Source organism: Heterocephalus glaber, unplaced genomic scaffold (genome assembly GCF_053883595.1).
Source record: "Heterocephalus glaber isolate CG9 unplaced genomic scaffold, H.glaber_assembly_v1.0 deba00001569, whole genome shotgun sequence".
Lineage (NCBI taxonomy): Eukaryota > Metazoa > Chordata > Mammalia > Rodentia > Bathyergidae > Heterocephalus > Heterocephalus glaber.
Window position 1 is genome coordinate 2,776,413 of NW_028258354.1, and position 26,098 is coordinate 2,802,510.

Sequence of the window (26,098 nt, forward strand, 5' to 3'; positions counted from 1 at the left end):
GCTGAGGTCTCTTCAGTCTGGATGCAAAGAAATATGACATCTACTAAATCTTTCTTAATTTCTTTTGCTTTTATTTTTTAAGTTGGCATCCATTTAACACAACTTTCTCATGAGCCAGGTGCTGGGGTCACTGAGGAAAAGAAACAAGATCCCTGATTTAGAGACCACTGAGTTTAGATTGCAGCAATGCAGTCCATGCCACTCCATGTAGTGCTGGGATGGTGGGCCTCAGAGGAAGGAGCCAAGCCACAGATAGGTGGGGTGTGGAGGAGAGAATTTGGGGTAAGGTTTCTCAGAGAATGTGACAAGTGAGCCAGAGGTTTACTGACAAGGAATTGTGTGTGTGTGTGTGTGTGTGTGTGTGTGTGTTGTGTGAAAGTGAAAAAGTATGAAGTTGCTGAAGATCCTTTCCAAGGATTTGAAATCAGATAAAAGTGATGCCTAATCACCTCGCCAGGGCAGAAATTTCTTCAGCCTTTTTTTCTTTCTCAGGAGTTGAGAGAAAAGACATAGGAACTCAGTGACCACATGGAAAGGAAAGTAAGGAAGAGAAATTTCTTATTTGAAAGAATTAAAAAAGACAAATTATAAATGACCTGAAAAGAATGGAAGAAGGTCAAGATGCAGGTCAACCTTGTTCAGGTTGCCCAGCACTTGCTGAATCCCCATATCCCCATCCCCCTATGCCTCTCTGAAGCCTCCTTTCCTTCTCATAGAGGCCTTACCAGACTGCCAGACCCCAGTGAACCCTATTCTCTAAGTCCTTGCTAGACTGATTCCTGGCTTCCCTCCTGTGCTCTGTGCTTGCATACATCTTGTCATGTGCATTTGATGTGCGTCTCCTCAGGGCCAGAACCTGTTTTCATTTCCAGTGTCACTTGTGGAGCCTCTCACAGGCACTGGAAGGATAACCTGGGGTCGGTCTGGGCACAGGCAATCACATTGGCTCTGAAAGAGCCTCCATCTCTAGCTTCTTCTGCAAAAACCTTCTTTTCAGAATACTGTATTTTTCATGGCACTATCCATTCTCTTGTCCCCCAAATTGAGGGGATCTATCATGTATAACAGAACAAAATATAGCCCTTAAAGGTCAAATATAGCCTTAAGGGTGAAACTGTAGAGGGATGATGTATAAGGAATGGGGAAATGGTCACTGAAATATTCACTATAAATGTGTGTCTGTTAATCTTGATTGTCAACTTGACTGGATTAAAAGATTCCTGGAGAATGGTTGGGTTGTGAGAGTACTAATTTCATCAATGAGCTGAACTACTGGAGTTCATAGCTGAATGAACTATTATGAGGGAAAGCCTAGTTGGAGGAAGTGGCTCATGGGAATGTGACCTTTGGGATTATATCTGGTCCCTGACCCCATCCTTTCTAGCTCTTTCCAACACACTGTGCTTCCCAGCCACCACAAGTTGACCAGCTTTTCTGTCATGCTTTTCTGCCATGATGTTTGCCTTGGAGCTAGCTGACTGTATGTAGACTGAAACCTCTGGAACTGTGAGCTAAATTAAACCTCTCCTCCTTTAAATTGCAAGTAGCGGGTATTTTGTCCCAACAATGAGAAAGCTGACTGATAATTTGTATCGAGAAGTGAGGTCATTACTGTGACTATACCTAGCCATGTGGTTCAGGAGCCTTTGGGACTGGTTTGTGGGAGGAATTTAGAATGGCTTGAAGATGCAGGCCATAAAACCTCTAGAATCTGTAAGCAGAGCTTGATAGTCAATTCTGGTGGGCACTCAGATGACCAGAATGCTGATAGGAATGCTGAGAATAGAGACTGTGCTTATGAAGTTCCAGATGGAAAGAAGGACTGTATTGGGAATTGGACTAGAGGCCACTCATGTTACATTCTGACAAAGAATCTGTCTTTTGCTCTGCTGTAAAATTTTGTGTGAGGCTGAGTTTAAGGGTGGCAAATTAAATGATATGGCAGAGGAAATATCAAGACACTCTAATGTTCAGGCTGTGGCATGGGTTACTGCTGGTTGTTTTTAACCAGATTTACAGTGAGAACTGGGAGCAAAAAGCAAAGCAGAATTACCTGAAAATTTTTCAGCTTAGTCACAAAAAAAGCACATGTAAAGTTGTGCCCAAGAAGGTGTGGTTGCTAAGACTAACACCATTAAAAAGAAACCAAGTACTTTGTACTGGCTCCATCTTGGAAGGTGTGGGGTACTCCCTTGCAGGAGATCTCCTGCCATGACTTTTGGGGTGACTCCAGCCTTGAGTTCAGTAGAGACACGACCTTGCAAGAGTGGTTTAAGGCATTTGCCTTTTGTTGTAGTCTCAATTATAAAGTTGTTTTATTTATTTATTTTTTGGTACCAGGGATTGAACTCGGGACCTTATGCTTGGGAGGCAGGTGGTGGAACCACTGAGATAAAGTTGTTTTATCAATAAATACATTAAGTCCCTGACTTACAAATGAGTTCTATTCCAGGAGAATGTTCATAAATTGGATTTGTTCGTAATTCAACAAAGTGAGGGGTTTTTTTGGTACCGGGAATTGAATTTAGGATCTTGCGGATGTGAGGCAAGCACGGTGCCACTAAGCTAAATCCCCGGCCCAAAGTGAGTCTTATAAGTACACTTATGAAAGTTTGCAACTTGAATATTCATAAATCTGGGACTTACTGTAAATTAATCAAAGGCATCCTTAAAGATCAGAGGGAGCAATTTTTGAGTGGGCAGAGTGCCCTCTGTGGGTAACCGGGGGCAAAATTGCTCTTCTTTTACAGAGGAATGTATGTGTGCATGTGAAAAGTCCCACTCTGTCCTCCCAAAGATGCTCAAGGCAAAGTGCTGTGGAAACCACATTGAAAAAGTAACCTCCAGGCAGCTGAGGAAGATAGCTCAGGCACAACTTAAAGATGCAAGACCAGAAATTAGCTTCCTTCCCAGATGTGGGAGAGGCTTCAGGCCAAGAGAGGTGCTGTGCTGCCTCTTCGAAGCCCAGTCCCACTCCTCCCAAGGGCTCACCTCTGCCGCAGCAGTGCTGACCACTGCTTGCCTCCCTGGACACTCAAGCTCTTTGAAACCCTCTTTTTATACCTTTGCACAAGCTGTTCCCTCTGCCCAGAACATCTTTCCCCTCCTTATCTACTTCTTAGTTTGCAGCTCATCAGCTTTGTGAGACCTTCTTGACTTGAGGCTTCAGGAAGTTTAAGTAACTTCCTCATTGGGCCTCTAAGGATCTGCTACACACACACACACACACACACACACACACACACACACACCCTTTATTTCTTCTACAGGCATTCATTATACGCTCTGGGGTAGGCCTTAGGACAGCTCCTAAAGAAAGTTACTGACAGTCACTGACACCACCTCACCATGGTTTTGGTGATTAATCAGTTTGCTATCACAGTATTCAGTTACAGCTGTTGTCTTCCTATTCTGAGAGCCCAAGTAAATTCAAATAATTAGTGTCAGGTAAAAGGGCCGAAAACCAAGACCAGACCAGGCCACAACAAGCCTTTATTAGGGGAATAGATCTGCCAGGCTGTCTCTGAACAAAGGAGAGACAAAAGCAATATGGCTGGGGCAGGGAGAGTCTTTTATAGAGACTGGGGTGGGGTTTGTAGGGGCTGAGGTGGGGTTGAGTGAGGTAGTGACTAGGGAATGGAGGAGCCGGTGATGTCACTAGGTGGTAGGAGGTGTGCGAGTATTAGGTTACTTTCTAGGTAGGAACAGGGGCATGCTGGGAAGAAGGGTTTATTCTTTGGTGGGAGCAACCATCTTGGCATGATGTCACACAGGGGAGGGGGCAAGGCACGATAGGAAGAGGGCAGCTACTATACATAATAGCTGCTGAGGTAGCGGGAGACCTATCACTAAGAGCTTGCAGCATTGTCACTAATCACTGACTGCTTGTCTTCTCTGAGAGCTGTGGACCCTTCAAGCACCTGAACATGATTCATTTTGCAAATGTCCAGCTAAATACCTGGCATTATGAGCAGCATGGGGCCTAGTTGCTGATGACCTTAGCTGAAAACAGACTGTGATGTCTAGAGCTCTTGTTTAGTGGAAACTTCTCCCAAGAAGTTTCATGGGAAGTGGGGTGGAAGAGCTGAGGCGTGGGGCTAGGGCGGGGGCGGGTGGGTCCAGAGTAGGGCCCACAATGTACTGTATAGAAGGAAGTGTGGAGTGAATGTGATTTCAGTGTAAACAACACATTGGGAAATAACCACCCTCCTCATAGTAATGCTGCCTATATAGCAAAGCTGTGATTGTGACAGAACTCAAAACTTTGGTAGGCATAGTTGCTCAGTAATTCAAGGAGGCAAACAAAATCCTGGCTGTCAGAACTTTGGCAAAGTGCTGGATTTTTTTCTTCTCCCTTTAGTGGTGCTGGAGATTGAACCCTAGGGTCTCATGCATGCTGAGCTAATGCTCTACCACTGAGCTAGCCCCTGGAAGATTTCTTATATAGACAGAAAAAAAGTGTTTGTTCACACCCAGGGGTGTGCAAAAGAAGGAAAAAAAAGGAAGGAAGGGAGGAAGGGAGGGGGAAAAAAAAGAAAAAAACAGAAACCATGGACTTTTGGGCTTCCCTCTTGCTTCTTGCTTACAACTGATAAGGTAGAAAAAAGCCCCACAAAGATCATGCCTTCGTGATCAGAATACAGGCATCATTTGATTGCCTTATACCAAGACTCATCTAGGAGTACTTTTTGAATTGTAAAACTTCTTATGACTATCCTTTGGCTCAAATATGGTTTTTCTGATGTTATGGTTAGGCAAGTTTAGGAAATACTGCTTTACACAGTTGATCTACCCTGAGGAAAATATAAACTAAAGCATAGTCACTGTAATTGTATCCTGTTTTAAGGGATTGTTTTAGTTTGTTTCCTACTGCTCTAACAGAATACTTCAGACTAAGTAAATTATAAAGAATAGAGGTTTAGCCAGGTATGATGGTGCATGCCTATAATCCTGGCACTGTGGGAGTCTGAATATTGAAAGTTCAAGCCCAATCTGATAAATTTAGTAACTTAGTGAGACTGTCTTGAAATTTAAAAAAAAGTTAAAGAGGCTGGGGATGCAGCTTATTGCAAAGGCTCTGGGTTCAATCCCTAGCACAGCAAAAAAAAAAAAAAAAAAAAAAAAAATAAGAAGAAAAAAAAGAAAAGAAGTTTATTTTTACAATACTACCATCTAATTGCCATTCAAATGTCATGTCAATTGTCCCAACAAAGTTATATATATCCAGCATCCAATCCAAGATCATGTGCTGCATATTGTAGTCATTTCTCTTTGGTTTATTTCAACCTATAACATATCTCTAACATAGTCTCAGTTTTTAAAATATGGAACATTTTACAAATTTGAGTGTCATTCTGGCACAAGGGCCATGTTAATCTTCTCTGTGTTGTTCTAATTTTTTTTTTTAGTATATGTGCTACCAAAGCAAGCATGATAGTGTCAATTTTTACCTTTCATAATTTTGACATTTATAAAGCACATAATCCCCCCCCATTTGTATTCATCTGATGTTTCCTTGTGATTAGGCTCAATTTAGGTAGTTTTGGCAGAAATGCCACAGAAATGATGCTATCTTCTTAGTGTATCATATCAGGAGACACACGATATCAGTTTATGCTGTTGTTGGGGATGTTATCTTTGATCACTTGGTATTTTGCCTGCCAGTTTTTGCAACTGTAAGATTGCTATTTTTCTTTTTGTAACTAATAGGTACTTTATGGGACACAACTTGAAATTATGAAAATACTCTTCTGAAAATGATTCATAATATAAGAATCTCTAAACAAACTATGCTACCAAAAGATAAACTATTACATAACCATTATTATGATGTTTTGAAGAAATTTAATAGCATAAAGGAAATGCTTTAAGTTTAAAATATAGGATCTCAAACTGCAAATTCAGTATAATTTTAATCATGTAGATAAAAATATTATTTTAAAACTAGAAGGAAGTATATCAACAATTTATAGTTATGCCAAAGTGGTAGAGTTATGGATTATTTTTTCATGCTTTTCTACATGTTTATATCAGATATATCAATTTATAATTAATAATCTAAATAAAATACACACATTTTATTTCTTTTTATTGTGCCAAAAAATACATAACAAAGTTTAACAGTTTTTAAGGATACAATACAATGGCATTACACACATATATTGTACAACCATCATCTTTATCCATATCCAGAACTCTTTCATCTTTCCCAACTGAAATTCTGTACCCATTAAATAATAACTTCCCATATCCTCCACCCACCCATCCAACCCTAGCACTATTTTTCTTTCCATCTCTATGAATTTGACTATTCTAGGCATCTCATATACAATATCTGTCTTTTGGTGTCTGGATGATTTCATACTCATGTTTTCAAGGTTCACCATATTGTAGCACAGTCAGAATTTCATCCTTTTTAAAGACTAGATAATAATCCCTTGTATGTACTTTATTTTGTTTATTAGACATTTGAGTTGCTTTCACCTTTTGGCTATTGTGAACAATGCTGCTATAAACAATCATTCAAGTCTCAGGTTTCAATTCTTTGGGCATGTATAATCTGTAAGTGGAATTGCTGAAATGTATGATAATTCTATTTAATTCTATGTTTAATTTTAATTCTATGTTTTCTACAGTGGGTTCCATTTTACCACACATTTTATGTTAAAATTAAAGCAATGTTATTTTTCTAAAGTACCTGGATGAAAGGCTGAATACTGTAAATATGTCAAAGTTAACATGAATTAAATATAAACCAATTGGGTTCTTCGGGTTTTGTTTGTTTTGTGTTTATGTTTGTTTGTTTCTTTCTTTATTTTGAGACACAGTCTCACTAAGTAGTTGGCTGGCTTTAAACTTGACATCCTCCTTCCTCAGCCTCCCCAGTGTTGAGATTACACTACACCCAGTTTACCAATTAGGTTTTTGACAAATAGGTACTGAAATACACCTGAAAGAATAATTCCTGGAAAATCACAAAAATATTTGAAAAACAATGAGAGAAAATTTGCCTTAGGGAAAAATCTTTACTTTGCTATAGTGATTAAAACTGTGATTCTAACAGCAATTTAAATACTTGCATAGAAGACATAATCCCCAAACAGAACTGTGAATTTGTGAAAATATAAAGATGACGCTTTAAATCACTTCAGAAAGAATGTAATTTTACATATTGGTGCCAGCACAGTTGACTACCTGTGCCCGTTACAAATTCAATGTCTCTGAACTCCAAAATCATCCTTCAAAATCGGCTCCGTGACAACGGACTGGACTGTTCGAGCACTTTAGTAGTTACGATGTTAGATTCTGCTTTGCCAGGAGAGGGTGCACGAGGGACGGTACAGAAGGGAGGGGCTCTGTCCCCTAGTAAGGGCGTGTTTGCATGCAGCTCGGCGTCCTCATAGCGCCCCCCCCCCGTGTGTATGACCTTCCGTGACCTCTACCTGTGTCCCAGGCCCCGAGCCTGTCGCCACAGCTATCCGCCTCCCTCTGCGCACCTGAAGCGCTCTTTGGTCTGTTTTCCACTGCCGCTCTGGAATGGACCCTGTGCGTTCCTGCTCTTGCCCCTGCTCTCCGTGGCCGCTCTGGCTCCTACAGGCCGATGGCTTCCTTGCCATCTGGTGGACCCAGCCAGACTTCTCCAGCCACATTGTCCCAGCCATGGGCAGAGAGCCGCCCTCCAGGTTTTTCCGTCTGCGGTGAGCTCTGCGCGAGAGTCAGAGTTAGCTCAACATGATCAAGACACATAGTCCTCCCATGACTGCTTGATGCCTTTTTCTGTTAAACTCCTTGACATACTAGTGTTTGTTTTCTATCTACTGATTGGATCCAGACTGACACACTGTAATGGGAAAGAACTCTTAAAATCTTTATATCTTACTACATACAAATTCCAGCTCAATTAAATATAACTACTCAATATTTTCAATTAAGTATTTTAAGCTATAAATATTAGGGAAAATATAGAAAACTATTTTTATTATTTTTGGGAGCCAAGAATTCTACCACTGAACCACCAAAGCCTCCTTATTTTTATTATTTTGGATTTAGGCAAAGCCTTTTTAAGCATTACAGAAATTCAAAAGTCATAAAAGAAATTAAGATATTTGACAAACTGGGCAACTTTAGCGAAATCCTGTGTCAAAATAAAAATTTTTTTCAAGTGGCTGGGGATGTAGCTCAGTGGTAGAGTGCTAACCACCAGAACACTGGGGTGTAGGAGGAGATTTGACAGCATATACTGTACATGAAAAATTTCTAAATTATAAAATGTAACTTAAAAGGAGGTAATAGCAGTAATTAAAAACAAACAATTCAATAGAAAAATAGGTAAATGATTTCAATAGAATTCACAGAAGAGGAAATATCAATTGCTAATAAGTATACATAAGAAAGTGTATATAAGAAAGCAAAGCATAACTAAATCAATGAGACTTTAAAAATAGAAAAATAAGCATAAATGTAAAATGTCAGTAATGCTAAGCACAGAGGGAAATGGCGTTACTGTATTCAGCTGGTAGAACAATTTGGCTGTAGTTAATACTAGCAATTATATATCTTGAAATTTATGGTATAAAAATATTGGCAAAAATATACAAATATATGTTTCCAGAGAGTCTACGGTATTCTTATTTGTAATAGTTAAACATAAAACAGTCTAAATAAACCCTAAAAAGGATTGGTTGCATTCTATCTGTTACTTTCAATGCTTTGTGTTATGGCTCGTGTCAAGATGTCCTCCAAAGTCTCGTGCAGTCATGGGGTGGAGGGTTCAGAGGTGGCTGGATCTAGAGTGTGTGATGCTGGAATTGATTCATGGTGCAATGCTGGGATCAAGGGTGTGTGATTAGTAAATCAGTTCACTGATTGATTTGACACAGTTCTGGCTAGGATTAAGAGTGTGAGTGCTACATCTGCCCTGGGGTGGGTAGCCTGCATAAAATATAAGAGACAGAAAGAAGACTAATAGCCTCTTTTTGCCCGCTTGTCCTGGACCATTTCTCCTCTGCGATGCCCCTCTGCCATGGAGCCAGGCCACTGTGGACTGGAACCTCTATAGACTGTGAGCAAAATAAACCTTTCCTCCCTTAATTTTGGCTGTTGGGTATTTTGTCTCGGCAACTAGAAAAGTAACTAAGACACCTTGTGATTTTATAACACTTTAAAAGAATTAACTCTATAATTAGTGTCACAGAAAGATGTTCGCTGTGTATTCTTTTGTAATATAAGCTTTTAAAAAATTTTTATTTGTGGCTTTTATTGTCTGCCTTTACTTCACTCATTCACTTTTTTTTTTTTTTGAGACAGGGTCTTGCTGTGTAGTTCAGACTGGCCTTGAACTCACTATGTGGCCCAGGTTGGCTTTGAATTTGCAGTGATCCTCCTGCCTCAGCCTCCCAGGTGCTGGGATTACAGGTGTGTGCCACCATGCCTGGCTTGTAAAATAAGCTTTATTGAATTATACAAAAGGAAACCACACTAGGGACAACATGACTGGAGTTGTGCCTTTGAAAGTTCAGTCTAACCTCTAGGGAGAGAAAAGGTGTTAAGATGTCAAACAGGATTCAGGGACCAGTGAAGAGATGATGAGGACTCTGGACAGAGCGATGACTGTAGGGGTGAGAAGTTGCTGGGTTCCAGGATTATTTTTGAAACAGAATCAACAGGATGCACACAGATTATATATGGGTTATAAGGGCAGGAGCAATGTTAAGGAAAGATACAATACCAGAGAGGTGGTGCTATTTATTAAAATGAGGAAGACTGAAGAGGAAAATGATTTGGGGTAGGAGGATAAATAAAGGTTCTCCTTGGAGATATTAACTTTGATATATTATTTCTATTTCACTGTTGCACTTCATATTTTATAGAAGACTGAACATTTTTATGTACCTATTCTACTGTGTAAAAGAGATGCCAAAAAGACCGTTGGGTACATGGATCTGAATTCCAAAAAAGAGATCTGAATTAAAGTTACACTTTGGGAGTCCTGGGCCTATGGAGGTTCGTTGTAACCTTAATTTCCCCATCTAGGTATAATCTTTCTGTCCTATAATCTTTACATCTTTCTGTTTAGTACTTCTCATGACTCTTACCTTACTCTCACTCTCTTTTCTTTTCTTTCCACTTTAGTTTTTAGAGTAATTTTAGGTTAATGGCTAAATTAAGCAGAAAGTACAGAGGGTTCTTATACATCTCCCAATTATGAATAGCCCCCACCCGAGAGGCACAGTTGTTACAGTTGATGAACCTACACTGACCCCTCATGGTCATCCAAAGTCCCAAGTTTACATTAGGATTTGCTGGTTTTTTACATTCTGTGGGTCTGGACCATTGTGTAGACATGTACGAGCATCATTACAGAGTCATATAGAAGACTTTCATGGCCCTAAAACCTCTGTGCTCAGCCTGTTCATCTTTCTCCACTAGGTTCTGACACACACTCTTTACTCTCTTTTTGTACTGTTTTGTATTTTTCTCATTTCCTGTCTTGATTTTAAATATGTGTAATTTCCCTATTTACATTTCTTCTCTACTATCTTTACATTATGGGGTTGCTAAAGTAAATTAAGATCTAGTGAAGTGAATGTTAACTATCAAGTAAAAATTAATTTTTTCAATTAATACATGATTTATTCCACTAAAAGTTTCAGGCAATAGAGGTCTTTTGAGTCCCTTTCCATAACAGTTCCTACCATTAAAAGTGTCAAACAGATTGCTAACTAAGGGCAAAAAATGAATGGTACAGATACAATTTTGAAAAGGAGGCAGACCTAATGACAACAAATATTCTAATGCACTGGCTACACTCTCACTAAAGAGTTGGGCAGCACAATTCATTTTCAGTACATGATTTTTCAAGTTTTCGAGTTTACTTGAGATTCCTTGGATACTTGATAATTCCTGTTCACCTAGTAGTACCAACTCTACAAGGTGCTGCCAATGTGCTGTGCCATTAATGAACTGAATGCTTTGAAAACTCTGAAATGCATTTCTTATTAACTTCAACAAGTTGCAAGAATCAAAGAAGTATGCAATCTGTTGCCTAGAAGATGAAGGATGCTGAAACATGCATTTGATGTTGTCTCCATCCATATGTATTCCCAAGGCTTTTGCCATTTGGACACTGTGAGCTGTAGCATCAGGCATAACAGCCAGGACAGTCACCCCTACGTCACTCAGTTTGCCAATAGTCAGATGAAGCAGCTGAGCTTGCAAGTGTCCAGATGCTCTGTTTACAAAAAGGGGGCATTCTCCAATGACCAAAAATACCCACTCCTGTTAATAAAACAGTTTCCGTGGCAAGTGGCGTTTCACTGGCATCAAGTTTCCCAAGACCAAAGTCCATAAACCCTTGCAGACTCTGGCTGCTGCGATCCCACTGGAGCTGCTGCTTGAGAGGTATGCCTTTTATTATCAGCGAGCAATACTGATATCACTGGTGTCCACTCTCTACTCTTTGTTGAAGAAAAGAAAAAATGTTGCTGTTGAAGCCTGGATTTGATTTGCATTTGGACAGCCAATTTCTGAGGATGGAAGAATGAGGCAGCTTAAGAATCTTTCTCACATAGTCATAGATTTTGCTGCTGCACAAGTACAGCATGCATGCAAACTGTTTCATTTCCATGGAGTACTCAGATGTTTCTTTCCAGTTATGCAAATCCCACTTAAAATCTGAAAACTACTCGCAGCAGACACTCTGTTTCTTCAGAAAGTAGTTTTCCTTCTACAAGCGCATCAATTAATTGCAAGTCTTTCCTCCTCTTGATCATCCATAGTTTTTTACAGTGACATTTCTTTTTGGGGACATTTGTAACATTTGTTGCACCTCAGCCAGTTTCTCTGCACCTAATGTCCAGGGGTTTCTTAAACGGTAGTTATGGTCTTCAGTAGCAACCTCTTCAGAATCATCTGGCAGTGGCTGTTTTTGGATGTTGTGGAATCTTGCATAGAGACAGTGAAGGTACAGCTCCTTTTTTCAGCTTTCTTCTTACACCATATGACTCAGTCACTTTTTTGAAAATGCCTAGAACACAGTATAGCACCTGGTCCTGAAATCCAAATCTTTTTGCTTCTGAGGTCCACGCGGTTGACAGCCCTGAACCATTTTGAGCGCTGTATTGTATCAGTTGGAAATTGGTGGAAGGAGAGGCCGAGTTTGAGGCTCAGCACAGTGTCATGGGTGCTGCAGCCCAGTGCAGAGCAGCTTCAGGTCATCTTGTTATGTGGAGTTCCACTTTTGAGGTTCCCTTGACAGTTTGAGCCACCGTAAGGTTAGTTCCGCCCCTAAATTTATTGCATATAATGGTAAGTATATATTTTTTTTTAAGAAGAGAGAAAGAAAAGAAAGGCAAAAACAATTTGCAGCCTGGAAGACTTGGACAGCCGTACTTTTATTTTTTATTTTATTTTTAATTTTTTGCTTAAATTCTTTTATTGGTACATTTTAGGTATACAATACATTTACATTTATCATTGGATGCTTGTACCTGTACATGACGTATCTTGGTTATTTTTTCCCCATTACCTGTGCGCCCTTCACCCCTCCACCCTTCCCTATTTACATACTTCGTTTCCATTTTTTTTCTCATAATTTTTCCTTTCCATTCTTCCTTTTCCCCATCTCCTCCCACCACCCCTACCCCTTTGGACCTTTTCCTATTTCAAATTATCAATTATTAGTTATTAATCCTTTTAATCCTTATTTACACTTTCACTTTCTCACACTAGAGAAACTATTCAGTATTTACACGTGTGTCCTATTTATTTCACTTAAGAGTATGGCCTCAATATGCATCCATTTAGCTATAAATGACTCTAGTTTCTTGTTCTTTATGGCTGAGTAGTACTCCATTTTATTAAAAAAACACATCTTCTTTATCCAGTTTCCAGTTGATGGGCACTTGGGCTGTTTCCAAGCTTTAGCTATTACAAACTGTGCCTCTGTAAACATGGGTACACATATATCTCTGTGGTATGATTCTTTTAATTCATTTGGGAAAATACCCAGCAGGGGAATAGCTGGGTCAAATGGGACCTCCAGTCCTAGTTCTTTGAGATATTTCCACACTGATTTCCATAGTGGTTGCACGAACAGCCGTACTTTTAATTTGGATGAATTCAGTTTTGAGAAGTTAAGAATTACTTGACTCAAGACTCAGTTTTGGCCAGGTGTGGTGTGGCACATGCCTGTAATCCCAGCACTCAGGAGGCTGAGCCAGGAGGGTTGCCATGAGTTCAAGGCCAGCCTGGGCTACATAGTGAGCTCAAGGATAGCCTGAACTACAGAGCAATACCCTATCTCAAAAAAAAAAAAAATCACTTTTGAAGATGTTAATTTTGAAGAATCAAGGTGTATCCACTTCTAGATACTTAATGCTGTCAACACTGGCTCAGTATTTCCTTTCTTTACCTAATAACCTAAGTTTTGCCAAACATTTCTTAAAATAGCAAGACCAAAGTAGGAACCTCTACAATTATCTGTAAACTAGATAACAATCACTCTGCTTTCCTGTTTTTCACTACATTTCTGAAAGGCTTCTGGCCCCTTCAATAACCTACCATTTGAATTACATTGAAAATTAATCTTTTACATGTCTCAATAATTAAATTGAGCACATCAAAAATAAAAGCAAACAAGAAGCAAAAAAGGTAGGTGAAATAACCTGATCCTGGGTAAGTCTGGACAGTTTTCCTCTTTCTCGAACTTATCTGAAAAGAGCAACAGGAAAAACCTTACAGGTGCCTGGAAGCTGCCTGGCACCGCAGCCCTCTGGGTCCTAATGTTCTCCTGTCTGAACAGAGGCCACTCTTGTCTCACCCAGCCTGTCTGTGCCAGCTGCATAGCTGTGTGGCTCTACCTGTTAGCCCTCATGGGCCTGTTCCACCTTGTGCGCTGGTACCAGGAGAGGCAGGTGGTGAGCCACCTCCAAGACAAGTATGTGTTCATCACGGGCTGTGACTCGGGCTTCGGGAACCTGCTGGCCAGACAGCTGGACATGCGAGGCTTGAGGGTGCTGGCTGCGTGTCTGACGGAGAAGGGGGCTGAGCAGCTGAGGAAGCAGACGTCAGAACGGCTGGAGACAGTGATCCTGGGCGTCACCCAGACAGAGAGCATCGCTGCAGCTGTCCAGTGGGTAAAGGAGCATGTGGGGTACAAAATATGGCCACAGGAGTCTGTCCATTAGGGTTAGAATTACCAGAATATGTGCTAGGTGAGAAGTCTTGGGGATCAGATTGAGGACATATAGGAGATATGATTTCATTACATAAGGACTCACAAATACATCAGTATTCATAGAGTAAGTGAATAAAATATTTATACTTGGCACTGCCGTGATAAAATCTGGCTGTATGCTCTCTCTTCTGCCACTGTCTCTATTTCTATCTCTATCTATCTATCTATATTATATATATATATATATATATATATAAATATATATATATCAGGGTGGCAGGAAGAAAGATGTATACTGGCCATTAGGAAATAGGATTTGTGTGTGTGTGTGTGTGTGTGTGTGTGTGTGTGTGTGTTAGATAGGAAAGCAATGAGGGAATAGAAAGAGGTGATTGTAGTGTAGAACATCTAATTTACAGGTATGGAAGCCTTTGAAAATCCATAGTAAAAATGTTATCTCTGATCTCTGATTCCTTTAACACAGACTGTCATTATGCTGCCCATATTTCATTGATATGACTTCTGAGAAAAGGATGAACCTGCTTTCTCAGACTTGCAAGATAATGAGAATCAGAAAGACCTGCATCAAGGAAGGTTTCTACCAGTACAGACAATGATTTTATGATGAGACAGTTGATAATTGAGCAATAGATAATGAAGCCACAAGTTCCAACACAGTATGCAAAATGCTGAGATAGGAGCAGTAAGGGGATGAGTCCTAGCTTGGGGGACTGTTGTTGTAACAAGAGGGAAGGAGAGAGAAAGGATGGTATGTAAATTGTTTTGTTTTGTTTTGTTTGATACTGGGGATCCAACTTGGGACCTTGCACTTTCGTGGCAGGCAGCAGAACCACTGAGCTAAATCCCCAGCCCTGCAAATAGTTTTTAACGTTTAATGATAAAAAAAATTTCTTTCTAATTCCACTGTGAAATGGAAAGCTAGCACATCTGTGGAGAGGGAGCACAGAAGAGGGAAGAAAAGAGTGAAGATTTAAGGTAGTGTTTGGCTTTTTGTTTGGGGTTTTTTTCCCCTCCTGGATACTGAAACCTAAACCCAGAGCCGTCCACATCCTAGTCAAGTGCTTTACCACTGAACTGCATCTCCAGCCATTTTTATTTTTTATTTGGAACAAGCTCTCACTAAGCTGCCCAGGCCTCAAACTTATGATCCTTTAGCCTCTGCCTCCCAAGTAGCTGGAATTACAGGCAAGTGCCACTGTGCCTTTTTAGTTTTTAGTATCCTGGGAGAGGAAGTTGGTTAAGAAAGAGTTTTGATGCAAGATATGTGAGCTTTCTCTGTTTGGTTCCCTGATGTACTCCAAGCACTTAAAAGACTGTGTGGCACATAAAGATCACTTAATAAATCTATATGGAAGAAATGAATTCCAGATGTTGTTGGAGCTCACCATTAATGAAGTCCATGAGTTTGTGGTGGCACCAATAGACTCAGTTGTGTGATGTTTATCTAAAATGGCTCAGCCACTTCCTGGAATATGTGTCTAAAAGAGGCAGAGTCAGGAGTTTGGTAGGTAGAAATGATGAAAGAATAAGCTGTGAGTGTTTAGGATGATGGTTACAGAGTGTCCTGTGAATTCTATCCTTCAGAGGAAGGGAATAAAGCCAAGAGGGAGACTGGAGGGAGAAAATGAAAGCATCAGAACTGAAACTCGACATTGGAAGGTAGATTGCCAGACTGCATTACAAGACATTAAAAAATAGGGCGTCAATGTCCAGGCTGGGTATGAGGGACTGAAGAGCCTGCCTTTTTTCCTCAGTCTTAGCAGCCTCTGAGAGCCATGGCCAGTATCAGAGAGGATGATCTTAGGACCCTCTGTCCTTGATCATCCTGACGTAAGAACATAAGAGAGGATTGTTCAGGGTGGGGACCAAATTTGCTGCTGTCACTCGGTCTTAGTAATCTTGGAGAATCTCCTCTGAGGAGCTTGACAAATGTGGCTATGGAGTCAGCCTCTGAAATTAGGAGTGGCTAAGGAGGAAAAGAAGGTTGGAGAAGGGGCCAGGACTGGGCCTCTTCCACCTGTACCAGTTGTTATGGGTTTGAGGACCTGGAAAGGTAAGCCCTCTAACTTCCACACCCAAGGTGGGCATCCAACACCTGCCAAGTACCCGCATCAAGGAAAAAAATCTCTATGTGTATCCAGGCCATGTTCCCAACCCAGTGAAGATATAAATTTCTGGTTGGGAATGAGTGTGGGGCTGCCTGGAGAGGCCAATCTGTAGCTGGCAGCAGGCCAGGAGTGGCACACACCTACAAGGGTCCTAATGAGGCAGGAGATTAGGGAGTGGCAAAGCTGGCTGGGGAAGTAGGTGTGACCTGTTAATTACAAAATCCCAAAAGACATGCACAGAATAGTGTGCCCTGCATGTGGACTTCTTGCAAGAACTCAAGCAGTTTCTCAATAGGATGTCCTAGACTTGATGTCAGCCCAAGGAGTGAGTGATACCAAAAGAAGAGTCCACACTGAGCTCTCACCTCTGTGTTCTTTCACAGTAGCCTACCCTCATGCTGTGCAGTGTATCTTACTTACTTTTTCTTGGCCCTTACCTGCTCTGTAGAGCCTGTTTCTTTTCCTACTTTTAATAAATGTAAAACCTTGCCACCTTTTGCACTTGTTTTGACCAATTCCTTGTTGGGACAGAAAGAACCTACAAACCACCTCTAGAAGGAGCCTCCAGCACCCAGAAACCTGATAACATATTTTTCAGAGCCATCCAGGAGCATACCTTTTGGGCATCATTTCTTTGTTTCTCTCTAAAATCTATGGCTGAGAAGGTGTTTCTCTCTCTCTCTCTCTCTCTCTCTCTCTCTCTCTCTCTCTCTCTCTCTCTCTCCCTCCCCTAGGAAAGCTCCATTCCCCTTTTCATCCCTTCTCCCCCAGGAGAAGTTCATCCTTCAGAGAGTTCAAATCCTTTTTGGTTATCAGGGAGCGGCAAGGAGCTAGAGAGTGGTAAAAATTAATGGAAGCTGGGGAACGTAGTATAGTAGAACTTTGACACTGAGGAGACCACTCCCCTGGACCCACTTGAGCCTGGGCAGCACCCTAGGGCCATTCCTCCTTAACCTCTCCACTTCACCCACTTGAGCTCTGGTGACACCCTAGGACCATTCCTATATAACCCCACACCAAAGCACATGTGGGTTTTTTTTCCTTCTTTACTCTTTTTGGATTCTGTTTTGTCTTTCTTGTCCCAGGACCATTTTTCTGCTCACGATTTTCAATAAATGTAGTTGCTTTTTTTTCACCACCAGATGTACTTTGCAATTCTTTGCTTGCCATACATAAGAATTTGGCTCAAGGACCCGAGTTTGATCCTCAGCACCAAAAAAAAACCAACCAAACAAACAAAAAACCCCATGTTGGATTCACCATATGGTTACAAACTCAGAACGTTTTCTCAGGAAGCCAGGAACAGCTTCCTAGTGTGTCCCACCATGTGGAATGGGCGACAAAGAACTTACTATGGCCTCTTTGTTTTTCCAATCCAGTAAGGGGCCTGTAAGTCTGCCTCACACTCATCTCCCCTTTCTTCTCTTTCCCATATTGTTACTCACTGCAGTACAAAGGAGTAACAGAGAGCCTATTATTAACCCAGTTGCATAACAGATCATTCAGGTTCCATGTGTGTGATCTAGAGTTTAGTATGCCTTTTTGGCCTCACATTTCTGTTCTCTGTGATACTTTGCTCAGCTTCCTTGCTTTTTTTGAAAGAAAAGAAATAGCTATTGGTAAATTAGTCACCTGTCTGATTAGCCACCCACCCCAATTTACCCTTCTTTGTGCTCAAAGTCTCGTATGTGCTTTTCCCCTAGATGGCCTTTTCTCTCTGGGTATCATTAGCAAGTTGCTTTCTCAAGTCCTTGTTTCAACCCAGTCTACCTTTCTGCCACTACTGGCAGCCATTTTGGTTCTTCCTATGGGTCAGCCACATGAATTTGGCCATGTTTGTTCACCATTTTACTTGATCACATGAGTTTGTCACATAGTTCCACCATGGTTGTTTCCCATTTTCTTTTTTTCTTCTCTTTTTTTTAACTGGCTTCATGATCACCAGGAAATCACACTCGTATAGCTAGGAACGAAGCTTCTGATTTTAAGGAACATATAGGCCTCCTCTGCTTTTCTCTTTTGAATTGGGTTAGATCCCTCCCCATTTATTCTAACAGAAATTCAGATAATTTAGAGACATATACCTGATATCCCAAGCAGAACAAAAGAGCAGCCAGTAAAGCTGAAGGAGAGAATTATGATTCAAGATCCATGGTCAATGACAATATTAGTAAGGCTCAAGTGTGGATTGTGTTTATTTACTAAGTGCTTTCAAATACTTTATCCCATGTGTTTCTCACAACTCTGTGAGATAAAAATCCTTATGAATTGGACAACTATGAGTTAACTGTGTTATTAAGCAACTATGGGTTAACTATGCTCTTTGTAAAATGTATGTGAGTAGCCATGACAAGTTCTGTAATCTGTCACCAAAGGAGCATGATGGACTCTGAAAGTTCTGCCAGAACTCTTTGCTCTGTCACCCTTCACTCCTCTGCTTGTGTAAATGCTGCTTGCTATATTCCCAGGGAAACTCCAATGGAATTAAGGCTCATAGATGTAAAAAATGTCAAATAACTAACCAACCAAAGACTGCCAAATACTCTGCTTCTGCCTCTGTACCTCCTGCTTGCAACCCTATAAAACTGCCAGCCTGCTGATATTCTGGGCCTAACTTCTTTGGGCAAAGATCCCAGTCAAGTCTACCAGTGTGAATAAAGCTGTTTACTGTCTCTAGACCTCTGGGTCTTGTCTGTTTCCCACTTCTGATATTCTGTCAGTGTAGTAGTCTGGAAGGCCTGCTGTTAACACAATACCATAGACAGCCTGGGTAGCTTTTAAACAATGGTTCTGGAGGCTGGAAAGTCCAAAATCAAGGTCCAGCATGGCTGTGCCATTGGACACAATTAACTTTACTGTGTACATATTATTTGGGCTAAGTTTCATAAACTTTTATGGTATTTAATATTGTATATATTATTTGAGCTAAGTTTCATAAATTTACACAGTATTTAATTTCCATAGCAGCTAAGGTATTATTTTTTTATTTCATCCCTGACTAGATAATAGTTAGGATAATATTTTAACTTTTTTTCCTTTGGTTGGGAATTTTCCTATTCTTCTATGTTCATTTTAAAATACTGTGGCAAGGGGCTGGGATTTAGTTCAGGGTGCTGCTGCCTGCCTCACAAGTGCAAGGTCTTGAGTTCAATCCCGAGTACAAAAAAACAAAAAACAAAAACAAAAATAAAATACCGTGGCAAATAAAGTACCCTACTTTTACTTTTTTTAGTGCATTTTTGTGTCCTAGTATATTACCAACATAAGACTTATTCATATATTCTTGAAAAGAAATGGATTTTCTTTATCTTATTTGTCAGTTGTTTATTATAGTATATAACTTAAGAACTTAAAATTAAAAAAAAAAATATAGTGTATAATAGATTGTTCATTAAAAATTCTGTTTACTGTTTGGCACAGTGGTCCACCCCTGTAATCTCTTCCAGTCTCCTAATTTCCCTATGGGCCCCCTATTAGAAGATCCTAAGAGAGAGAGCTGCCAAAGGAGAAATATGGCTTCAAAGTCCCAGGCACAGTGTTATAGAACAGAGCAAAGAAGAATGTATTTGTAGCTTAGAGAAAATAGCCTCACAACCCAGGCCATCCTTTGGCTATTTGGTGTCTACTCAGTCCTTCTCCATATATTGCACTTCATGTGTGCCTTTGATGACAAGATGCAACTTACCTTTGTACAAATAAAACCAGGCACATTCTCTTCCCATAGTGAAAAGATAAGAAGTCTTAACACTCATCATCACCTCTGGGTGACATCTGCAGGATCCTTTTTAGAAGGAACCTAAAGAGTTGGCAAAACGATCAAACTATCACCCTCTCCCAGGCCTCATTAGAGTACAAATCCAACTCATTTTCCATTACCCAAAGGGAGAAAAGGAATGCATTTTGAAGAGGTTTGTGTCTCTGAAAAACAGCCTTGTTAAGCTGCAGTGAGTATTCCACTTGTGCAATGCTGTTTACTAAATTTCTTTTTATTCAATCTAGAGACCCCCATCTAAGAAAGCATTCCCTCCTTCATTGGCACTTGTTCATTGGCGTCCCCATCAGCCACCTGACCCCTGTTGCTCTTTGAAGTAGCTACCCTCGCAGACTCAGGAATCAAAGGAAGTCAGGCATTCAGGGTCTTTGTACCACTCCCCTTAATTGCTCCTCAGATCTGATTCAACATTTCTGACAACCTTGGACTCTGCCTCCCTTGGTTAGCCTTTGCCTCACTTGCTTGCCTGATCCCTTATGTAGTTTTTTGGACTTAACAATTGGCACTAGTACTCACCTTAGCACTCTTTTTTTTTAAGTTTTATTTTATTGGTACATTTTAGGTATACAATATAATGACATTCATCTTTGGAAATTTGCACCTTTACATACTCTCTTGGTTCTTACTTTTCCCCCTTCCCCTGCCCTCCCTTCAGCCCCTCCATCCCTCCCTATTTACGAAGACTTTGTTTCCAGTTTTCCATTTTCTCTTATTAATTCCATTCCCTTCTTTCCTTTCCCCTACCCCTCCCACATCCCCTTCCCCTCTGCCACTTTTCTTCCTATTTCACATTATCTATTATACCTTTTAGTCCTTATTTACACTTTCAGTTTCTCACACTAGAGAAACTATTTGGTATTTACACATACGTGTCTTATTTATTTCACTTAGAAGTATGGCCTCAATGTGCATCCATTTTTGATCCCCAGTACCAAAAGAATAAATAAATAAAATGTGCATCCATTTAGCTATAAATGTCTCTAATTTCTCATTTTTTATGGCTGAGTAGTACTCCATTTTATTTAAAAAAACACACCACATTTTCTTTATCCAGTCTCCAGTTGATGGGCATTTGGGCTGTTTCCAAGTTTTAGCTAATATAAACTGTTCTGTTATGAACATGGGTGCACATATATCACTGTGGTATGATTCTTTTTAATTCTTTGGGGAAGACACCCAGCAGGGGAATAGCTGGGTCAAATGGGATTTCCAGTCCTAGTTCTTTGAGGTATCTTCATACTGATTTCCACAGTGGTTGCACCAGTCTACACTCCCACTGGCAGTGGAGCAGTGTTCCTCTTTCCCCTCAGCCCCACCAACATTTGTTATTGACTGATTTCATGATGGCAGCCATTCTTTCTGGAGGTGGAATCTCAGAGTTGTTTTCATTTGCATCTCTTGAATGACCAGTGATGTTGAACATTTTTTCATATGTTTATTTCTTAGCACTCTTCTACAAGTGATATAGTCCTGGTTTTGTAACTCTGCTATCTCAAGCACAAGCTTCTCTTGCTGGAGCCCAGCCAGGGCTTGTCCAGCTGAGCCTGCAGGATCACATGCTGACAACATCTCCATGTTTGTACAATGACACTCCTACCAGCACACTCTCCCTGCCTGTTTTCCATGATGACTCTACACAATGTTTACCTCTAACCTCTATTACAGTTGTGGTTTCCAGTAACTGACCCACAACCACTGGATCTCATGAATTCTTCCCCTGTGGCACTAGCTTGTTCTTCAAGCTTCATAGGCTCCCTTAAGCCCAGACAACTAGGTAATCTTATTGCCCATTGGAGCTAGGCTCGTCCATTTAGGGTCAATGCAATCAATTTGTAGCTATAATCCCTTAATTGTAAGAAATATAAAGGTAATAGGTACATCCTTATGGTTCTACAAGATTTTCTGGAACACCCTTCCATCCCTTACAATGATGACCAAATCCCAATCTATGGGTTTTTCTTTTGAGGGCCAATATTTTGAATCTAGAAGGGACCTGGATTTGACAGACTGTATAATCTTATTTCCAAGGTAGTAATTTTTTTTTTTTTTGAGACAGGGTCTTGCTCTATAGTTCAGGCTGGCCTTGAACTCACTATGTAGCTCAGGCTGGCCTCAAATTTACTATGAGCCTCCTGCCTCAGCCTCCTGAGTGCTGGGATCACAGGCATGAACCATCATGCCTAGCTAGATGCTCCTTTTTAATTCTTCAAGGTCAAAGTGCTGGCAAAGGCAGGTGTGAATAGATTGTTCAAATCTATTAATATCACTTATTTACCAGGCTCCTATTTACTTGGAAATAAAAATAATAGAAGGATTTTACTTAGGCATATGGAGATAAATGCCAACTTAATCAACTAAAAGAATCCAAAGTAGAATCTTATGTGGAATGGGAAACCGCAGAAGAGAAGGGGGAAGATCCAAGGGCTTTGTACTACATCCTTACAGAACTATAGAAACATGTCACTTAATAATGGGTACATGTTCAGAAAAAATGAACTGGTAGATTTCATTGTTGTGCAAAGATTATAGAGTGTACTTAAACAAACTAAGGTGGCTATACAGTTACTAGGTATACAATTTTATGGGACCACCATCATATACGTGGTCTGTCATTGGTAGAAACATTATGCCACAAATGACCATATTTGGCTACCTGTGTGCCCCTATGATGTTTGTAAAATTTTAAAAAATTATTTAGTAGTAATTTGGGATAAATATCAAAAGTACAAAGGAGAAAATTAAAACCACAAGCATCTCACTACCCAAAGATAATTGCTGGTTAAAATTTCAGCTAAGAATATTTCCTCCCAGTTGAATATTTATCAAAACACATTTCTATTGCATCTTAAGATTCACTTGACTGAAACAAACACACAATGGGCACCTGCTCTTGCCAGGTACTGTTTTAGGTGCCAAGAACATGGAGACAAGACACAGCCCCTGTCCTTTAATTCTGCTATGGGTTAAATTCATTCTCATAGAAGTAAAAGCAACGTGAGGTTTTGATTACCTCTGTAAATCTCCAACTTCATTTCTTTCTCATTAACAAACCAAAACTGTACTCATTGAATTTAATCCTTGCAGGCTCAAAAGTGCTGGAAAGAGAGGAGACTGCTAAATCCAGTAATATGCTTTCAAAATGAAGTCTTTCATTCTTATACACTATACACTTTATGAGCTTATAGGCCTTGATTTAGATTGACCTAATTATAAAAGTTGGGGCACTACAGTTGCATGGGGACCCCTAGTGGTTGAGTTCTTTCAGTTTTATAGTCCCAGTAAGAAAAATTGCATTCTGTACACTTTTTAAAAATTAAGTTTATTGGTACATTTTAGGTATACAATATGATGACATTCATCATTGGGAATTTGTACCTTTACATGATATATCTTGGTTCTTATTTTTTCCTCATTCCCCTGCCCTCCCTTCAACCCCTCCATCCCTCCCTATTTACAAAGACTTTGTTTCCAGTTTTTTCCTTTTCTTGTATTTTTTCTTTTCCCATCTTTTCTTTCCCCTACTCTTCCCATTTCTTCTTCCCCTTTAGACCTTTTCTTCCTGTTTCACGTTATCTATTATAAATTTTGATTTTTATTCACATTTTCAGTTTCTCATACCAGAGAAACCATTCAGTATTTACACGTGTGTCCTATTTATTTCACTTAAGAGTATGGCCTCAATGTGCATCCATTTAGCTATAAATGTCTCTAATTTCTCATTCTTTATGGCTGAGTAGTACTCCATTGTATTTAAGAAAAACAACAAAAAACTACATCCTCTTTTTCCAGTCTCCAATTGATGGGCATTTAGGATGTTTCCAAGGTTTAGCTATTACAAACTGTGCCACTATAAACATGGGTGCACATATATCTCTGTGGTATGATTCTTTTAATTCTTTGGGGAAGATACCCAGCAGGGGAATAGCTGGGTCAAATGGGACCTCTAATCCTAGTTTTTTGAGGTAGCTCCATATTGATTTCCACAGTGGGTGCACCAGTCTGTACTCCCACCAGCAATGGAAAAGAGTTCCTTTCTCCTCATACACCTCCCGCCCAGCATTTGTTATTGGTTGATTTCTTGATAGCAGCCATTCTTTCTAGGATGAGGTGGAATCTCAGCGTTGTTTTCATTTGCATCTCTCGAATGACCAGCAATGCTGAACATTTTTTCATATGTTTATTTGCTGCTTTTACTTTATCTGAGAAATGTCTTCATTTCAGATGTCCATTTTTGAATTGGGTCTTTAAATTTGGGAAGTCTGATTTTTTTTAGTTCTTTATATATTCTAGATAGTAGTCCTTTGTCTGAGGAACAGCTGGTAAAAAATTTTTTTCCACGTTGTAGGTTGCCTCTTAGCTCTGTTGGTTGTTTCTCTTGCAGTGCAGAAGCTTTTTAATACGATGAGATGCCAGTTGTTGATTCTCTGTGCTAGTTCCTGTGCTACTGAGGTTTTGTTCATAAAGTCTTTTCCTATGCCAATGTCTTCAAGAGTTCTACCTAACCTATCTTCCAGCAAATTTAGTGTTTGTTTTAGTATTTAGATCTTTGATCCACTTTGATTTTAGTTTAGTGCATGGTAAAAGATATGGGTCTAGTTTTAATTGGTGGCAGGTTGAAATCCAGTTTTTCCAGCACTATTTATTAAAAAGGCTCTCTTTCCTCCAGTGAGGATGGTTGGCTCTTTTGTCAAAGATGAGGTGGCTGAGTATGTCTGGAGTTGTCTCTGTGTCTTTTAATCTATTCCACTGATCCTCGGGTCTATTTCTTTGCCAGTACTGTGCTCTGTGTGTGTGTGTGTGTGTGTGTGTGTGTGTGTGTGTGTGTGTTTTTATCACAGTGGCTTTGTAGTATAGTTTCATGTTGGAGATTGTGATACCCCTTGTCATCTCTTTGTTGCCTAGAATTGCCTTTGCTATTCTAGGTCTCTTCTGGTTCCAAATGAATTTTTGGATTGTTTTCTCTAGTTCTGTGAAATATACTGTTGGGATTTCAATCGGGATTGCATTGAATCTATATAACAGTTTTGGAAATATGGCCATTTTTACTATATTGGTTCTTCCTACCCAGGAGCAAGGATGTTTTTCCATTTTCTGATATCTTCTTCAATTTCTTTGTTCAGAGTGCTCTAGTTTTCAAGGTAGAGGTCTTTTACTTGTTTCATTAGATTGATTCCTAGATATTTCATTTTTTTGGATGCTATTGCGAAAGGAATTGTTTCCCCAATTTCTCTCTAGTGAGTCTGTTATTTGTGTACAAGAAGGCTACTGATTTTTGAGTGTTGACCTTGTATCCAACTACTCTACTGAATCTGTCAATTAAGTCTAGAAGATTTTTAGCAGAGCTTTTTGGGTCTTCTATGTAGAGTATCACGTCATTAGCAAATAATGACAGTTTAACTTCTTCCTTTCCTATCTTTATTCCTTTTATTTCTTTTTCTTAATTGCTATGGCTAATGTTTCCAGAACTATTTTGAACAGGAGTGGTGATAGTGGACATTCTTGTCATGCTCCTGATTTAAGCATGAAAGCTTTCAGTTTTTGACCATTTAGTATGATGTTGGCTGTTCGTTTTTCATAGAAAGACTTTGTCAGTATTCTGTACACTTTAAGCCCTTTTTTTTTTTTTGTACTGGGGATCGAACTCAGGATCTTTCTCTTGCCAGGCAGGCACTGTGCCACTGAGCTAAATCCCCAGCCCTTTAAGCCCAATTTGGATCAAGAAGGCCACAATTTCTTTTCTTGTACCAATCTGATGAAGGAAAAAATTAAGCAAGGCAAACAGATGAGAAAAGTGCCTTGCACCAGAGCTGTTTGACAGGCTCCAGGCTCTGGAATCCACTTATCTCTGTGGTTGGAATCCTGTGTGACAGGGCAGCATAGCATAGTGGCTCAGCACGTCTCTGGAGCTGACTGCTCAGGTTGGAGCTGCAGGTCTTCTCTCACGTGGTTCCTCCTCTGTACATGGTGGTTTAGTTAGAACTAAAGGAATTGGTGTTTTAAAATAATATTTCCATCAAGTTT

General features: G+C 40.0%; 1 non-coding gene across 1 annotated transcript; it reads right to left on the reverse strand.

Annotated features, from left to right (window-relative positions):
- Positions 1–5,318: 5,318 nt before the first annotated feature.
- Positions 5,319–5,421, reverse strand: LOC147823711 (U6 spliceosomal RNA). The gene has a single exon (XR_015443428.1). It is a non-coding gene; the product is annotated as a U6 spliceosomal RNA (small nuclear RNA).
- Positions 5,422–26,098: the final 20,677 nt, after the last annotated feature.